The sequence below is a fragment of the Peromyscus maniculatus genome, chromosome 23, assembly GCF_049852395.1.
Source record: "Peromyscus maniculatus bairdii isolate BWxNUB_F1_BW_parent chromosome 23, HU_Pman_BW_mat_3.1, whole genome shotgun sequence".
NCBI classification, from domain to species: domain Eukaryota; kingdom Metazoa; phylum Chordata; class Mammalia; order Rodentia; family Cricetidae; genus Peromyscus; species Peromyscus maniculatus.
Window position 1 is genome coordinate 7,815,316 of NC_134874.1, and position 12,848 is coordinate 7,828,163.

A 12,848-nucleotide genomic window follows, 5' to 3' on the forward strand; every position below is an offset into this window, starting at 1 on the left:
GAGAGAGAGAGAGAGAGAGAGAGAGAGAGAGAGAGAGAGAGAGAGAAAGAAAGAAAGAAAGAAAGAAAGAAAGAAAGAAAGAAAGAAAGAAAGAAAGAAAGAAAGAAAGACTCATTTGCTTGATACATTTTGCAGATGTCTCCAGGCACTGGGAAGCTGTAGATGTATCTCTAGCAGGGGAGGGAGAATGTATCAAAAGAAAATTTTTATCAGGAAGGGACTTAATGGGAAAGACTGCCTGGAAAGTCCCTGAAGAGTCTGGGATGGGCATGGTGAATGTTACATTGTATGGCATCTCTATTCCCCACCCTGCTATAATGCACATGAGACTGACAAGCCTTACTGAAGAGTGTGTATTAGTCCAGGTAAAGCTGAAGCTGCTGTAACAAAGGACCCCCAACTACAGTGGATTAAAAGAGAGATAGTTTATGTATTATTCTTGGCTTCGTTCCACAACTTCCCTCAAGGGACTCAGTATCTTTCTGGAGTGTTGTCCTCATTCATGTGGCTCTGCTGCATGAGTGCACATCCTTGCACACCCTTTGTAGATAGGAACCAAAGAAAATGACACAGTACACACATTTTCTTCCAAGCACACGAAGCGATGCTAGCCATATCACTTTTGCTCCCATTCCATTAGCTAGACCTTAGTCAAATGAGTGCTTCTTGCCCCAGGGGAGGCTGGGAAATGTAGTTCCCAGCTGAACAGACTCATATTCATCTGTCAGCAAGCAAGCAAGAGAGAATGGGATTTCATTAGAAAACTGGCAGATCTAGTACAGTCTTGGACCTGCTGGGAGCTGCTGTAGTTTCTCCACTGGATTATTGTTAGTCTTGTCAAATGCACCTTCGCACCCATCATTCTAAAGTGTCAGAGCTGCTGAAACAGAATTCTCTACTCAGCATTGTCTGGTGGTCTCCCAAGTGTGCTCCGGATAAAAGCCAAAGTCCCTGGAGTTGTTGATCAAGCACCACTGATTCCCAGCCCCTACCCAGGTTTCTAACTTCGTCTCCTCTCTCTTCCTTCTCACTCTGCACACTGATCCATGTCAGGCATGAGCCTACCTGAGGGTCTTTGCATGGCTGAAGGGCTCAGTCAACACCTTTGAGTGCTCTGAGCCAGGGATGGGCCTAAAGAGTCTTTACATAAGCTATCCTGCAAAGGGAGCATGAGCTTGGACAATAGACTCTGTAGCAGCTCAGGAAATAAGCCTTTCATTCTTGAGGAGAGCACAGTCAGTGCATTATGATGCTGGTGTTATTCTGTGATAAGGGAGGGAGGAGTCTGGATGGAAGCAAAGAGGTGAGTAGAAAGATCTGGAAAAGATATTTTTTGTTTATCATGACCCTGCTCAGAATGGCCAAAGTATGGAAATAGCCTAGCTGTCCATCAACAGGTGAATGGATAAAGAGAATGTGGTATAGACAATGGAGTTTAACTGAGACATAAGGAAGAATATAATTATGCCCTTTGCAGGAAAATGGATGAATCTGAACATCATTGTGTTCAATGAAATACAAATATCATGTTTTCTCTTACGTGTGGAACATAGATTTAAATAGAATAGAAAGGGGTTATGTGGGGGACAGAATGGAGGAGATAAGAGGATATGGGGAGGGAAAAGGAGAAAAACATCACGTGTTCTCTCTCATATGCAGAACTTAGATTTAAACACCATGAAGACAGAGCAAGACTAATAGGGGTTGGGATGTGAAAGGACCCAGTAGTCGGGGACAAGGAAAGGAACAAACACAAATGAAAACGTCATGAAAAAACCCAATGCTCTGTATATTTACTGCAAAGACTTAATTTAGAAATGTATCCTTTAATAAGAGAATCCAGGCTAGGGAGGGGGCTCGGTGGGTAGAGGTGCTTGCCGTGAAAGTGTGAGGACCTGAGTTCAGATCTCAACCAACATAAAGCAGGACGTGGTGCTCACAGCAAGATGGAAGATGTAAACCAGGATCTCGAGCAGCTTCTAGGCCAGCTAGTCTGGGTACACACAGAAACAAACATCAAGAGACCCCATGTCTAACAAGGTGGACAGCAAGGACCATCTGTGGTAGTCTGCCCTCCACACACATACCATGGTACAGGCACCCCACACTTACACATGTGAATACACACACACACACACACACACACACACACACACACACACACGATTTTAAAAGGACCTGTCAAGACACGGCTCTTCAGGGGGAGGGGTTCTTGGGAAGAGATGAAAACAGAAGATTAGAGAAGAGAATATGAAGAATGAACTTCACTTGACAGAGATGGATTTGAGGTATCTCGTGATTGGTGGGAAGCTGGATGTCTCACCCATGGAGTGACAGCTTCCTGGTCCCTACACTTCAGGATTGCTCGCTTAAGGTCCATACGAAGAAGCATAACAAACAAAAGCATTCTCGGTAACCACGTGTGTCCCAGTTAGCTTTCTTATGAGCCATGTCATAATATTGATCTAGTGATGATGGTTGTGTCACTCTGACTTAGGACCCTTTTAGAGAGCCACAGCCTGTGATGTTGACTGCACTCACAGGCCTCCTGAGACATTTAGTATTGATCAGCGTGACAGAATCTAGCATCACCCAGCAGACAGCTCCCTGGGCGAGTTTCTAGACTGGGGTAATTGAGGTGGAAAACACACCCTAAATACGAGCAGCACCAGCAGGCTCAGGTGCGGTGGAACAGAGAGGGTGGGCAGAGCATCGACATTCATCCCTCTGCTTCCTGACTCCAGAGCTTGTGTGGACAGCTCCCAGAGGCTCTTGCCACCACGCCTTCCCTACCATCATGGGCTATGTCGCCAGGAGGCAAATAAATACATCCTTTCCCAAAGCTGCTTTCATGGGATTATTTTGCCACAGCATTGAGAACATATCTAATACACCTGTGTTTTTCTAGGGCTCCACAGAGTCAGGAGAGAGGTAAGAGGCTGCGTACTGAGTACTTCATGTCTTGAAAAAGCACTGCACCAAGCCTTCGTTATCAGTCACTCAATGTCTAACTTTGGATGAGCCTTGGTGAGCTCAAGTGAGGAGTTTTAGACTCAGCCGTCTCTGATGACCCTTGGATATTCAGAATGCCTCTAAAGGGAGGAGTTAAAATGTGATAGGGACTGGAAGGGTTGTGATTTCATCTGTACCAGGATCCCATGAGGTGAGCATGGCCAATGAGGCTACTGAGAGCTGCTTGAGTCAGGTGACATTTGCTAAGTTCTGGGTGCATCTAAATGGCAGCCATGGAGTCTGTTGTCTCTAGCATTCTATAACAGAGTCATCATGCACCTTAGGGAAAGATTATTCAGTCTGGGGTCTCAGATGTTTGGATTGGCGATTGTTGCAGGATGTTTGATCACACTGTATAAAGATGTGTCTCTGCCCTTCCTTGCCTGCCTAAGGCACCTTCTGATTGCTTTAACGAAGGGCAGAATGGCCAATGGCTAGGCAGAGGAGGATAGGCGGGATTTCCGGGAAGAGAGAGAGGAAATCTGGGGAAGAATCAGAGAGGTGGGACTTTACCAGGCAGACACAGAGGAAGTGGGACATACTGGACTGAGGAGAGGTAACGAGGCAGAATGTCGATTAATATAAATGGGTTAATTTAAGTTTTAAGAGCTAGTTGGGAACAAGCCTAAGCTAAGGCCAAGCTTTCACAATTGATAACTCTCTGTGTCATTATTTGGGAGCTGGTGGTCCAAAGAAAGTCCAACTACAGGCACCCCCAAAGCTTCAGTCTTATGTCCAGCTTACTCTCCTCTGCCCTGGCTACCTTTATCGTGGGCTGAAGAATTGGCTATCCCAAGAACGGTGCACAGGAGTCCATGTTGACAACATAGAGAAACCCTGTCTAGAAAAAAACAACAAACAAACAAACAAAAAACCCCAAACATATGTATGATATATATGCAATTGATATATTAATTTAAAATTATAACCAATAGATATATTTGAAGATATATATATATATATATAGTTTATAGATAAATATAAATACACACTTTAAAACAACCACTGCTTAGTTATTAAACATCCAGTCCTGCTTCCGTGCAAATAGATTTGTGTACTTAACTCAAGGAGCACCTCCTCAATGTGCATACCAGTCTTTAAGGGTTTCAATATGAAGGGTCAAACTTCCCCACGGGAAGGTATGCATTTCCACGATCCACTGAGCACACACAGGCCCTGTACTCCTGCCTGAGCCCTAGCTGCGCTCAAAGGCAATCACAGGACTCCTCGTGCAAGCCTGGGTCTCTGCAGTGAGTGAGAGAATGCCAAGCATGCCCTGCCAGTTGCACACTGTGCCTAGCTGGGCAGGGAGAAGGGATGTGGGGTTCACCTTGGCTATAGCATCTGAGCCCCCCAAGACTGCTGCCCCTGCAGACATCAGCTGCATGGGCTCTACAGAATGAGGGCAGTCAGGCCAGGGCAAGGTCTGCCTTTCTGCCAGTTCAGATTTGTCAATGAAATTGTGACAACTGTGTTGTTTTGGTGCCTGTTCTGGGTCTCACTCTGTAGACCAGCCTGGCCTCGAACTCACAGAGATCCGCCTGGCTCTGCCTCCCGAGTGCTGGGATCAAAGTGTGCACCACCACTTCCTGGACATGCATATGAATTTGAGAGACAGGATCTTGCCATGTAGCTTAGGTTGGTCTAAACTAAGATTCCCCTGCCTCAGCTTCTTCAGTGCTGGGATTGCAGGAGTGGGCCACCCTATCTGGCTGCTATGCATATTTAATAGACAATTCCCAAGTAGCTTTATGTTTATAGAAATATTGAGTGCAAAATGCAGAGACTGGTCTGTCCCTCCTACACACATTAATGCCATGCATCCACACCACTGAACAGTATCTAGCACTAGAAAGACGTGAGCTGTTACGGGATGAGTCGACATTGGCACGTCATTATGAATTTTATTGCTTACAATTGGGTCCACTCTGTGTGTTGTGAATTCTATGTGTTTTGACACATGTGTAATGATGTGTCTTTACCATGATAGTTTCACATAGCAGAGTTCCACTGCCTGAAAGACCTGGACCATGTGCTGGTGCATGTATGTGTACATGTGCATTCTATACATATGTGTGTGGAGTGTCAAAGTTGATGTTAGGAATATTCTTTATTCATTAAGGCAAGGTTTCTCAATGGATCCTGAAGCTTGCCCATATGACTAGTCTAGTAAGCTTGTCCTGGACAGCCGCATCTCTGCCTCCTGAGGACTTGGTTCCCAGGTCAGGCCACCCACAGCATGTATGTGGATGCTGAGAACCCAAGTCCTGGTCCTCAAGCTTGAGTGGCATGTGTTTTGTCCATGGAGCCATCTCCCCAGCCTCTACTTTCATACTGAATGACATTCCATTTTGTGGCCATATGACAACTTATCTATTTACCTACTAAAGGACATTCCCGTTGCTCCTAATTTGGGGTGATTATGAATACATCTGCTTTAAGCATTCATGTGCAGATGTCCACGCCCAACTCACTTGGGTAAATACCATGAAATGACAAGGAACAACGGCCAGATCCTACGGTAAGCATAGGTTTAATTTTTTATTATTTTTTTATTATTTTTTTATTCTTAAAATTAGACTATCATTTTATTTTATGTATGAACATTTTGCCTGCTGTCTGTGCACACCACATGAGCGCTTGGTTTCTACAGAGGTCAGAAGTTCCAGTGAGTTGGATTCCCTGGAACTAGATTTAGGGGTGGTTGTTAATCTCCATGAGAGTGCTGGTAATTGAACCCAGGGGTCTTCTGAAAGAGCAATAGGTGCTCTCAAGCACAAACCCAGCTTTTTAGCAAAGGAACCAATCAAATTTGCATCCAACGTTGGTGTGCCACCTTGCATTCCCACCAGCAATCAATGAGGCGGCCGGCCGCATCCTCACCACCATTTGGTGCTCTTGGGGCGTTAGCCGTCCTATAGGTCTAACTGATACTTCAGGATTGTTTGATTTACAGTTCTCTAATAACGTGCCTACTGCATACATATTTGTCCTCTGTATGTCTTCCTCGGCGAGGTGTCTCCTCGGACCGTTTTACCATTTTAAAAATCTGAATTATGTTCTGCTATTGTTCTTCAGGAGTCGGGAAGTTTCTGGGACTTCACTGTAAATTTTGGCGAGTTGATCTGCGGTTTGTCATCACATTCTCTTGTCTTTTACAGAAAGGGAAAATTTAAATTTGAATGAATTCCAACTTATTACTTTCTTTCACGAATCATGTGGTGTATATTTGAATCTGGGATGTCAATGACAAATTCAAGGTCACCTAGATATTTCTCCCATTGACCCAAACACCTCCCACTAAGCTCTGCCTCCCAATGTCGAACAATCATAAGCTTCAACATGACTTTCCGTGAGGACAAACCACATTCACACTGTAGCAGACATTAGCCCCTCTTAATGAGGTAATCCCCTTCCAAAGGGCCCACCTTCCAACACTGCCACAGTGATGGTCAAAGGTCAATATGAATTTTGGTGGGACAGACCATATTCAGATGGCTACAGGAGCCAGTCCTGTGACAGCATCTACAACGGCTAGAAGGACACACAGCATCCTGGGAAAACGGTGGGCTTCAACAGGCAGCAAGTCCAGGGATGGAGACAATAAGGACTTTCCCATCTACCTCTCAGTCCCTTTAGGATTCTGTTCTGGTGAGGCAGAGGTTACAGCCTTTCCCCCACTGTTGTCCATTTCCTCTTCCCTCACATATAGTCCTTTGCTAGGTTCCCCTCCTCCCATCCCCCGTGTCCCAGCTCTATCCTAGATCAGAACGTCAAGATTACAAGCTCAAAATTCAAAATGGCTCTTGGAATTCCCTACCTTGTTGGGGGAACTAAATGTCTCTTTCTAAGACTTACTTTCAAGAACAGAGTATAGTTCTCTGGATTTGTGGTTATAGACCATGTTGAGATTATAACTATATCTGTAAAATATATTTGCTGTTTATCTATCTCCATCTATATTATTTATTTATCATTTATAGCCATCTATTTCTATTTACTAATCATCTACTGTCTCTATCCATCTATTTATCTTTTATCTATCTATCTATCTATCTATCTATCTATCTATCTATCTATCTATCTATCTATCATCTATCTGTCTATCTATCTATCATCTATCTGTCTGTCTATCTATCTATCTATCTATCTATCTATCTATCTATCTATCTATCTATCTATCTTCTATTACCTATCCATCTACCTATTATCTATCTATCTATCTATCTATCTATCTATCTATCTATCTATCTATCTATCTATCTTCTATTACCTATCCATCTACCTATTATCTATGTCATCTACCTATTTATCTATCCATCCATCTGTTCTCTATGTCCATCTGTCTCTATCAATTGTCTATCACCTATGTATCATCTATTAAAATAGTAGTATTCATTTCTATGTATCTCCAGACTCTAGAACCATTTCCTATTGTGGCACCTGTCTCCTCTGTCTGAGATGCAGGTGGACAATGATACCAAGAGAAGTTTCAACAGGCAAAGGGTCCTTCCTGTCTCACTCTTACTCTGGGGAATAATTTACAAGCATCTGTGTAGTTCTACCACTTCTAATATTAATTTTGGAGGCTTCTGTTAACCATATTTCATTAAGATGCAGTTTTTCTATGATAAGCTCTTTACAAGTTAGATGTGTTTTATAATTCTCCGTCAGTTAATCAATAGACATGCTGGAGTTTCATTCTTTGTTCCTAAGCACCCTTGGTCATGGGGTTCACACTGATGCCACTTCAGCCGAGTCAGTCACGTGGCTGGCACTTGACGCATTGGTTTTAATTGCCACTTAGAATGTCCTCAAAAAAATATGCTATGGTATGACTTCCCATCAAAATGGAAAGTCTCTGTTCCCGAATAGAGTAAGGACAGAAGTGTGATACCAGTGAAACAAGTTGTCATTTTAGGGAGATGACTCTGGTTTCCTTTTATCAAACAAATCTTTGCTGAATCCCCAAAAGGGAAACAACCACAAGTAGATGAAGCTGTGCCATATTTTGTCACAGAGATGTGAATAAAAGAATTTCGTCTGCATTTGTGTATGAGGATGTGTGTGCATGAGTGCTGTGTACCTAGAGACCAGAGATCAACTTTGGGTTCTTCAGGTGGTGTAAGCAGCCCTTGTTTGAAGATGGGTCTCTCACTGGCCTGGAGCTTGTCAGAAAGTCTAGGCCGAGGGCTGGTGAGCCCTAGGGGATCTCCTTTCTGCCTCCATGGTGCTAGGATTACACGCATGGACCACTACACCTGACTTTTTATGTGGGTGCTGGGGATCAGCAAGGGTCCTTGTGGTTGCATGGTAAGCATCGTACCAATGGAATCATTACCTTCCCCTTAAAATAGTTTCTTGTTATACTCTACACCAAGCCTTGGGCAATGGAGATGAGGGAAACCGCCAAGTTCTTTAGAACAGATAGAAAGACTCACATGGAGAACGTTGAGACTGACCGAGATACTGCACAGGGCGGCTGAGGCAGTGCGCCGTCACTTAATTAGAAGAGGTTTTTACTTTCTCCCCTCCTTAATTTCACCTCAAATAATGGTGTATCTTAATATCAATTGTTCTACATTTGATGAAATACCATTGAATTCAAGCTAATTAAATAGGCACTACAATTCCAAGATCAATTAGCTCTCCGGGTATAATGATGATGAGTTGTATTTGTTTAAATTTCTGTGTTTTACCTATCTCCCTGAAGATGTCTCCTAAAAGGAGAAAAACAAAGAGATTTAAAAAAAAAACCCACCTCCATTTTGAGAGTAAAGTATGTGACTAAGCAGTAATGCCAACAAAATGATGTGCATCCATTAACTCAAAAATGCGACTTCTAGGAAAGAAAGTTTGAACAGGTATAAATGCTGAGCTCCCAGGACACTTATTTATGTCAGCTTCATTTATAAGAACAAAAGTGAGAAACAGCCCAAGTATTTGAGAGTGGGGCCGCTCCTAAATCAATGAGGTGTCCATTTGACATCGTCGAATCGTAGGCAGACGTTTAAAAGGGAATCCTGTACTTTGGGAACGAAAAGATGCCCATGGTACTCTCTTTACTAAAGGGAAGGGCACAAACTGGACTGGCTGTCATTTTGGTAAATCAATAATCCCAATAATCACGAGGATATTCGGATGGAGGACCCACAAGAAGAATCGCAGTTTGCTGTCTTCTCTGAACGGGAGGAATGTTGGTGTTTATTTTTCTTCTAAATATTCTCACTTTGCTGCACTAAAATGTTTTGGGGGAGTTAAAAAATAATACGATTAAGGGTGGGAAAGTAGATTAATGCAGTCCCTGCCGCCAGAGAAATGAGAGAAAGCTGTCGGCTTAAGCTACTCTGTGAGGTATTGCTTCGGATGGCCACAGGCTCCTGCTCCGGTAATGACTTTGTTGAAAGAAAAACATCTAATCATTCTACTCATAAAAGAATTCTGGTGGCAAATAGTTTTAGTTCAATAATCTGAGAAGACAGTCGTGGAAGTTCTGGCCTGTTTGCCTTTGTGTGGGAAGTCAGGGAGGAATCTACCGAGTTGGTAAATATTTGCTGCTTGGTTGAGAATTTTCGTCCTCTGTTTCTCTGCCTCTTTGCTTTCGCCATGAACAGCTTCTCCGTCCGTCAGGAGGGTGTGTGGAGTAGAATCCAGATGAGGGAAGGGAAAAAAGCTGGGAAAGCATCTGTTAAGAGACTGAATGTTTGTGTTCCTCAAAGTCCAGAGATACCTTGGGGACAGAAAGGGAAGGTGGCTGGGTGGTGAAGAGTGTGTGCTGCTCTTTCAGAGAGCCCGAGTTCAATTCCCTGCACTTATATCTAATGGCTTACAACCATGGGGAGCGCCAGCTCCAGGGGACCTTGGTGCTGTCTTCTGGCCTTCACAGGAAACCACATACACACACTTCTGAAAAATCTGTTCCTTGGGGGCTGGAGAGATGGCTCAGAGGTTAAGAGCACTGCTAGTTCTTCCAAAGGTCCTGAGTTCAATTCCCAGCAACCACATGGTGGCTCACAACCATCTGTAGTGAGATCTGGTGCCCTCTTCTGGCCTGCAGGGGTGTGTGCAGACAGAACACTGTATACATAATAAATAAATAAATCTTTTTTTTTTTTTTTTTTTTTGGTTTTTCGAGACAGGGTTTCTCTGTGTAGCTTTGCGCCTTTCCTGGGACTCACTTGGTAGCCCAGGCTGGCCTCGAACTCACAGAGATCCGCCTGGCTCTGCCTCCCGAGTGCTGAAATAAATAAATCTTTAAAAAAAAAAAATCTGTTCCTTGAAGCCCTCAGCCCCTGTGTGGCTGCGTTTGGAGGTTATGACAGTTTGTATCGGGCTGTGTCTTACAGAAATTCAGGGGTTGCACAGTGCTTCTTGACCTGATGATATTGGTTTGGGAGCTCTGGAAATTTGGGGTGGTGGGAGCCTGGTTGGCAGAACTGGGTCACTGTGGCCTCCGAAATCTCCTCTGGTGTGCACATTCTTCTTTTGGTAGTGCCAAGCATGTGAGGAGTCGCCACCACACACTTCCTTGGCTAAGAACAGAGGCCCTCCAGCTGCAGGGCTGCCCCTGCCTTAAGGAACTGCTGTGAAACCCTCAGACAAAATAATCCTCTTTTCTCTTCTTTCTCTCAGGTGTTTAGTCACAGCCGCGTGAACATAACTAACCGCAATGGAGACACTCCAGAGGTAACTAAGCTTAAGTGAGTCACAATGGTGTCCCCCCCCCCACACCCGATTCCATGGCTCGTGACCTCACAAAGACACAGTGGAGACTCTTTCTCCCTCACCTCTCCTCAGTCTCTGGCCAGCACGGAGGTGACCATCTTCAACTGCAGAGAACAGTCCTCATGAAAACCCAAACTGGCCAGTACCTGGCTCTTGAACTTCTACTTTGAGAACTGTGAGAAAAGAAACACCCGTGTTTAAGCCACGTGGTCAAGCTTCTCTGTAGTGAGGGGCTCTCGGCCTCACGCCTGCCATATACAACAATGAGAAGCTTCTTGCATACGTTGTTTGGAAGGGATAGAAACCAGGTAGGCCTGGGTTAGAATTCTGTTTCTGCCTCCGATTGACTGTGTGACTTTGGTCCAGCTCCTTCACCTCTGTGAGTCTCTACATTCTCACCTGCCCCATGGAAATAATGGTTGCCTACTTAAACCAGTTTGGATGCAGTGAGAACCAAAGGAGGTAGCATTGTCCGCCCTAACCTAATTACATCATCTCCCTCTGAAAAAATCCATAGCAGATGAATGGATGAAGAAAATACGGTGTGTATATATACTTATGGGTTGGGAAAATTAATACTGTGACAATGGCTATCTTAACAAAAGAGACATGCAGTCAATACAATCCCCATAAAAATTACAATGTCATTCTTTACAGAAGCAGAAAAAAATTTTAAATTCATTTGGAAACACAAGACCTTGGATTGTTCAGTCTTAAGGGGAAAAAATGCTACTATACCCCGTTTGAAGTTATATTACATGACCACAGGGTAAACAACAGCATTGTGCCGGCACAAAGGCAGAAGCAGAGATCAGTTAATAAGACAGACCGTCCAGATAAAAACCATGCACAGCTGCAGCCTCCTGATTTTTGATAAAGACACCAAAAAACACACACTGGAGAAAGGGGGTTGTTACCTAGAAAATGCTCCAAGTGCTCAATGCAGGTTTATTTGTCTCAATTCTACAACAGTCATTTAAAGAGCGGTTACTACCGCCAGACTCTGTAGGATGCTGGGATGTATTCAAGGACGAGACAGAGCCCCTGGTCTAATCAGATCAAGGCATGTCCACTGAGAAACACACACACACACACACACACACACACACACACACACACACACACACACAGGCATTGTGAGTATAGGTTGGGCGAGACAGACATTAATGAAGTACACCCACTCCACTGGGCTGGGTAGAGCTTGCCCTGGTATTAAGAGGGACAAGTGAATAAAGAATCAAGGTAAGGATATACAAGCACAAGGCAGGTGAGGGTGCAGAGGTCTCAAACACTGACTCAAACACTAAGGAGTGTTGACCTCTGCTGCCCTCAGGTCAGATGAGGAAGAGCCCTCCTGTCTGTACACGTTGAACGCTACAAACCTTCAGTTTTTCATGCTTGTCTCAAAAGAGGTGCTATATGAACTGCCATTTTTTAAAATGTTGGAACAGTCGAGTATAAAATCTAGGAAACACGAGGGAAGACATATGTTATATTGATTTGCTACTACGATTATAGTCACAAGCATTTTCCTGCCGACGACATAACTTCGTTCAACAAACGAGCTAACAGATTATCCTCGAAAGATAAAGTACAAGCGTGCAGCCAACATTTGATAAATCTTCGGCTTCATTAACCATCAGTGGCATGAAGATCAAAACTGCATCTTTGAGTCCATCTTACCCCAGTCAGGATGTTGGTCATTAAGAAAATAAGGAACAACAAATGTTGGTGCGGTTATAATGTGGCCGAAAGGGAAGATTAATCAGTCCGGCCCTTACGGAAAAGGTGTCGCAGTTTCTCAGAAAATGGACAGACCTGCCATGTGACCCACATATATCATGCCTAGGTGTTTACCCAATGACTCCAACTCAACACAGCACAGAGACGCATTACCACCAATGCGGCCCACAGTGCTATGCACTGTAGCTAAATCATGGAACCAGCCTGGGCTTCCAGAAGTGGAAGGATGGATAAAGGAAACGTGACATGGATTAAATGTGTAAGAGATAAGGCAGCACACACCTTTAATCCCAGCACTCAGGAGGCAGAGCCAGGGACAAGTGGATCTCTGTGAGTTCAAGGACAATATAATAAAATATTCTATTTAA

General features: G+C 43.9%; 1 long non-coding RNA gene across 1 annotated transcript; it reads left to right on the plus strand.

Annotated features, from left to right (window-relative positions):
• Positions 1-10,814: 10,814 nt before the first annotated feature.
• LOC143270474 (uncharacterized) lies at positions 10,815-12,848 on the plus strand. The gene is made up of 2 exons (XR_013047651.1): positions 10,815-11,279; positions 12,071-12,848. It is a non-coding gene; the product is annotated as an uncharacterized LOC143270474 (long non-coding RNA).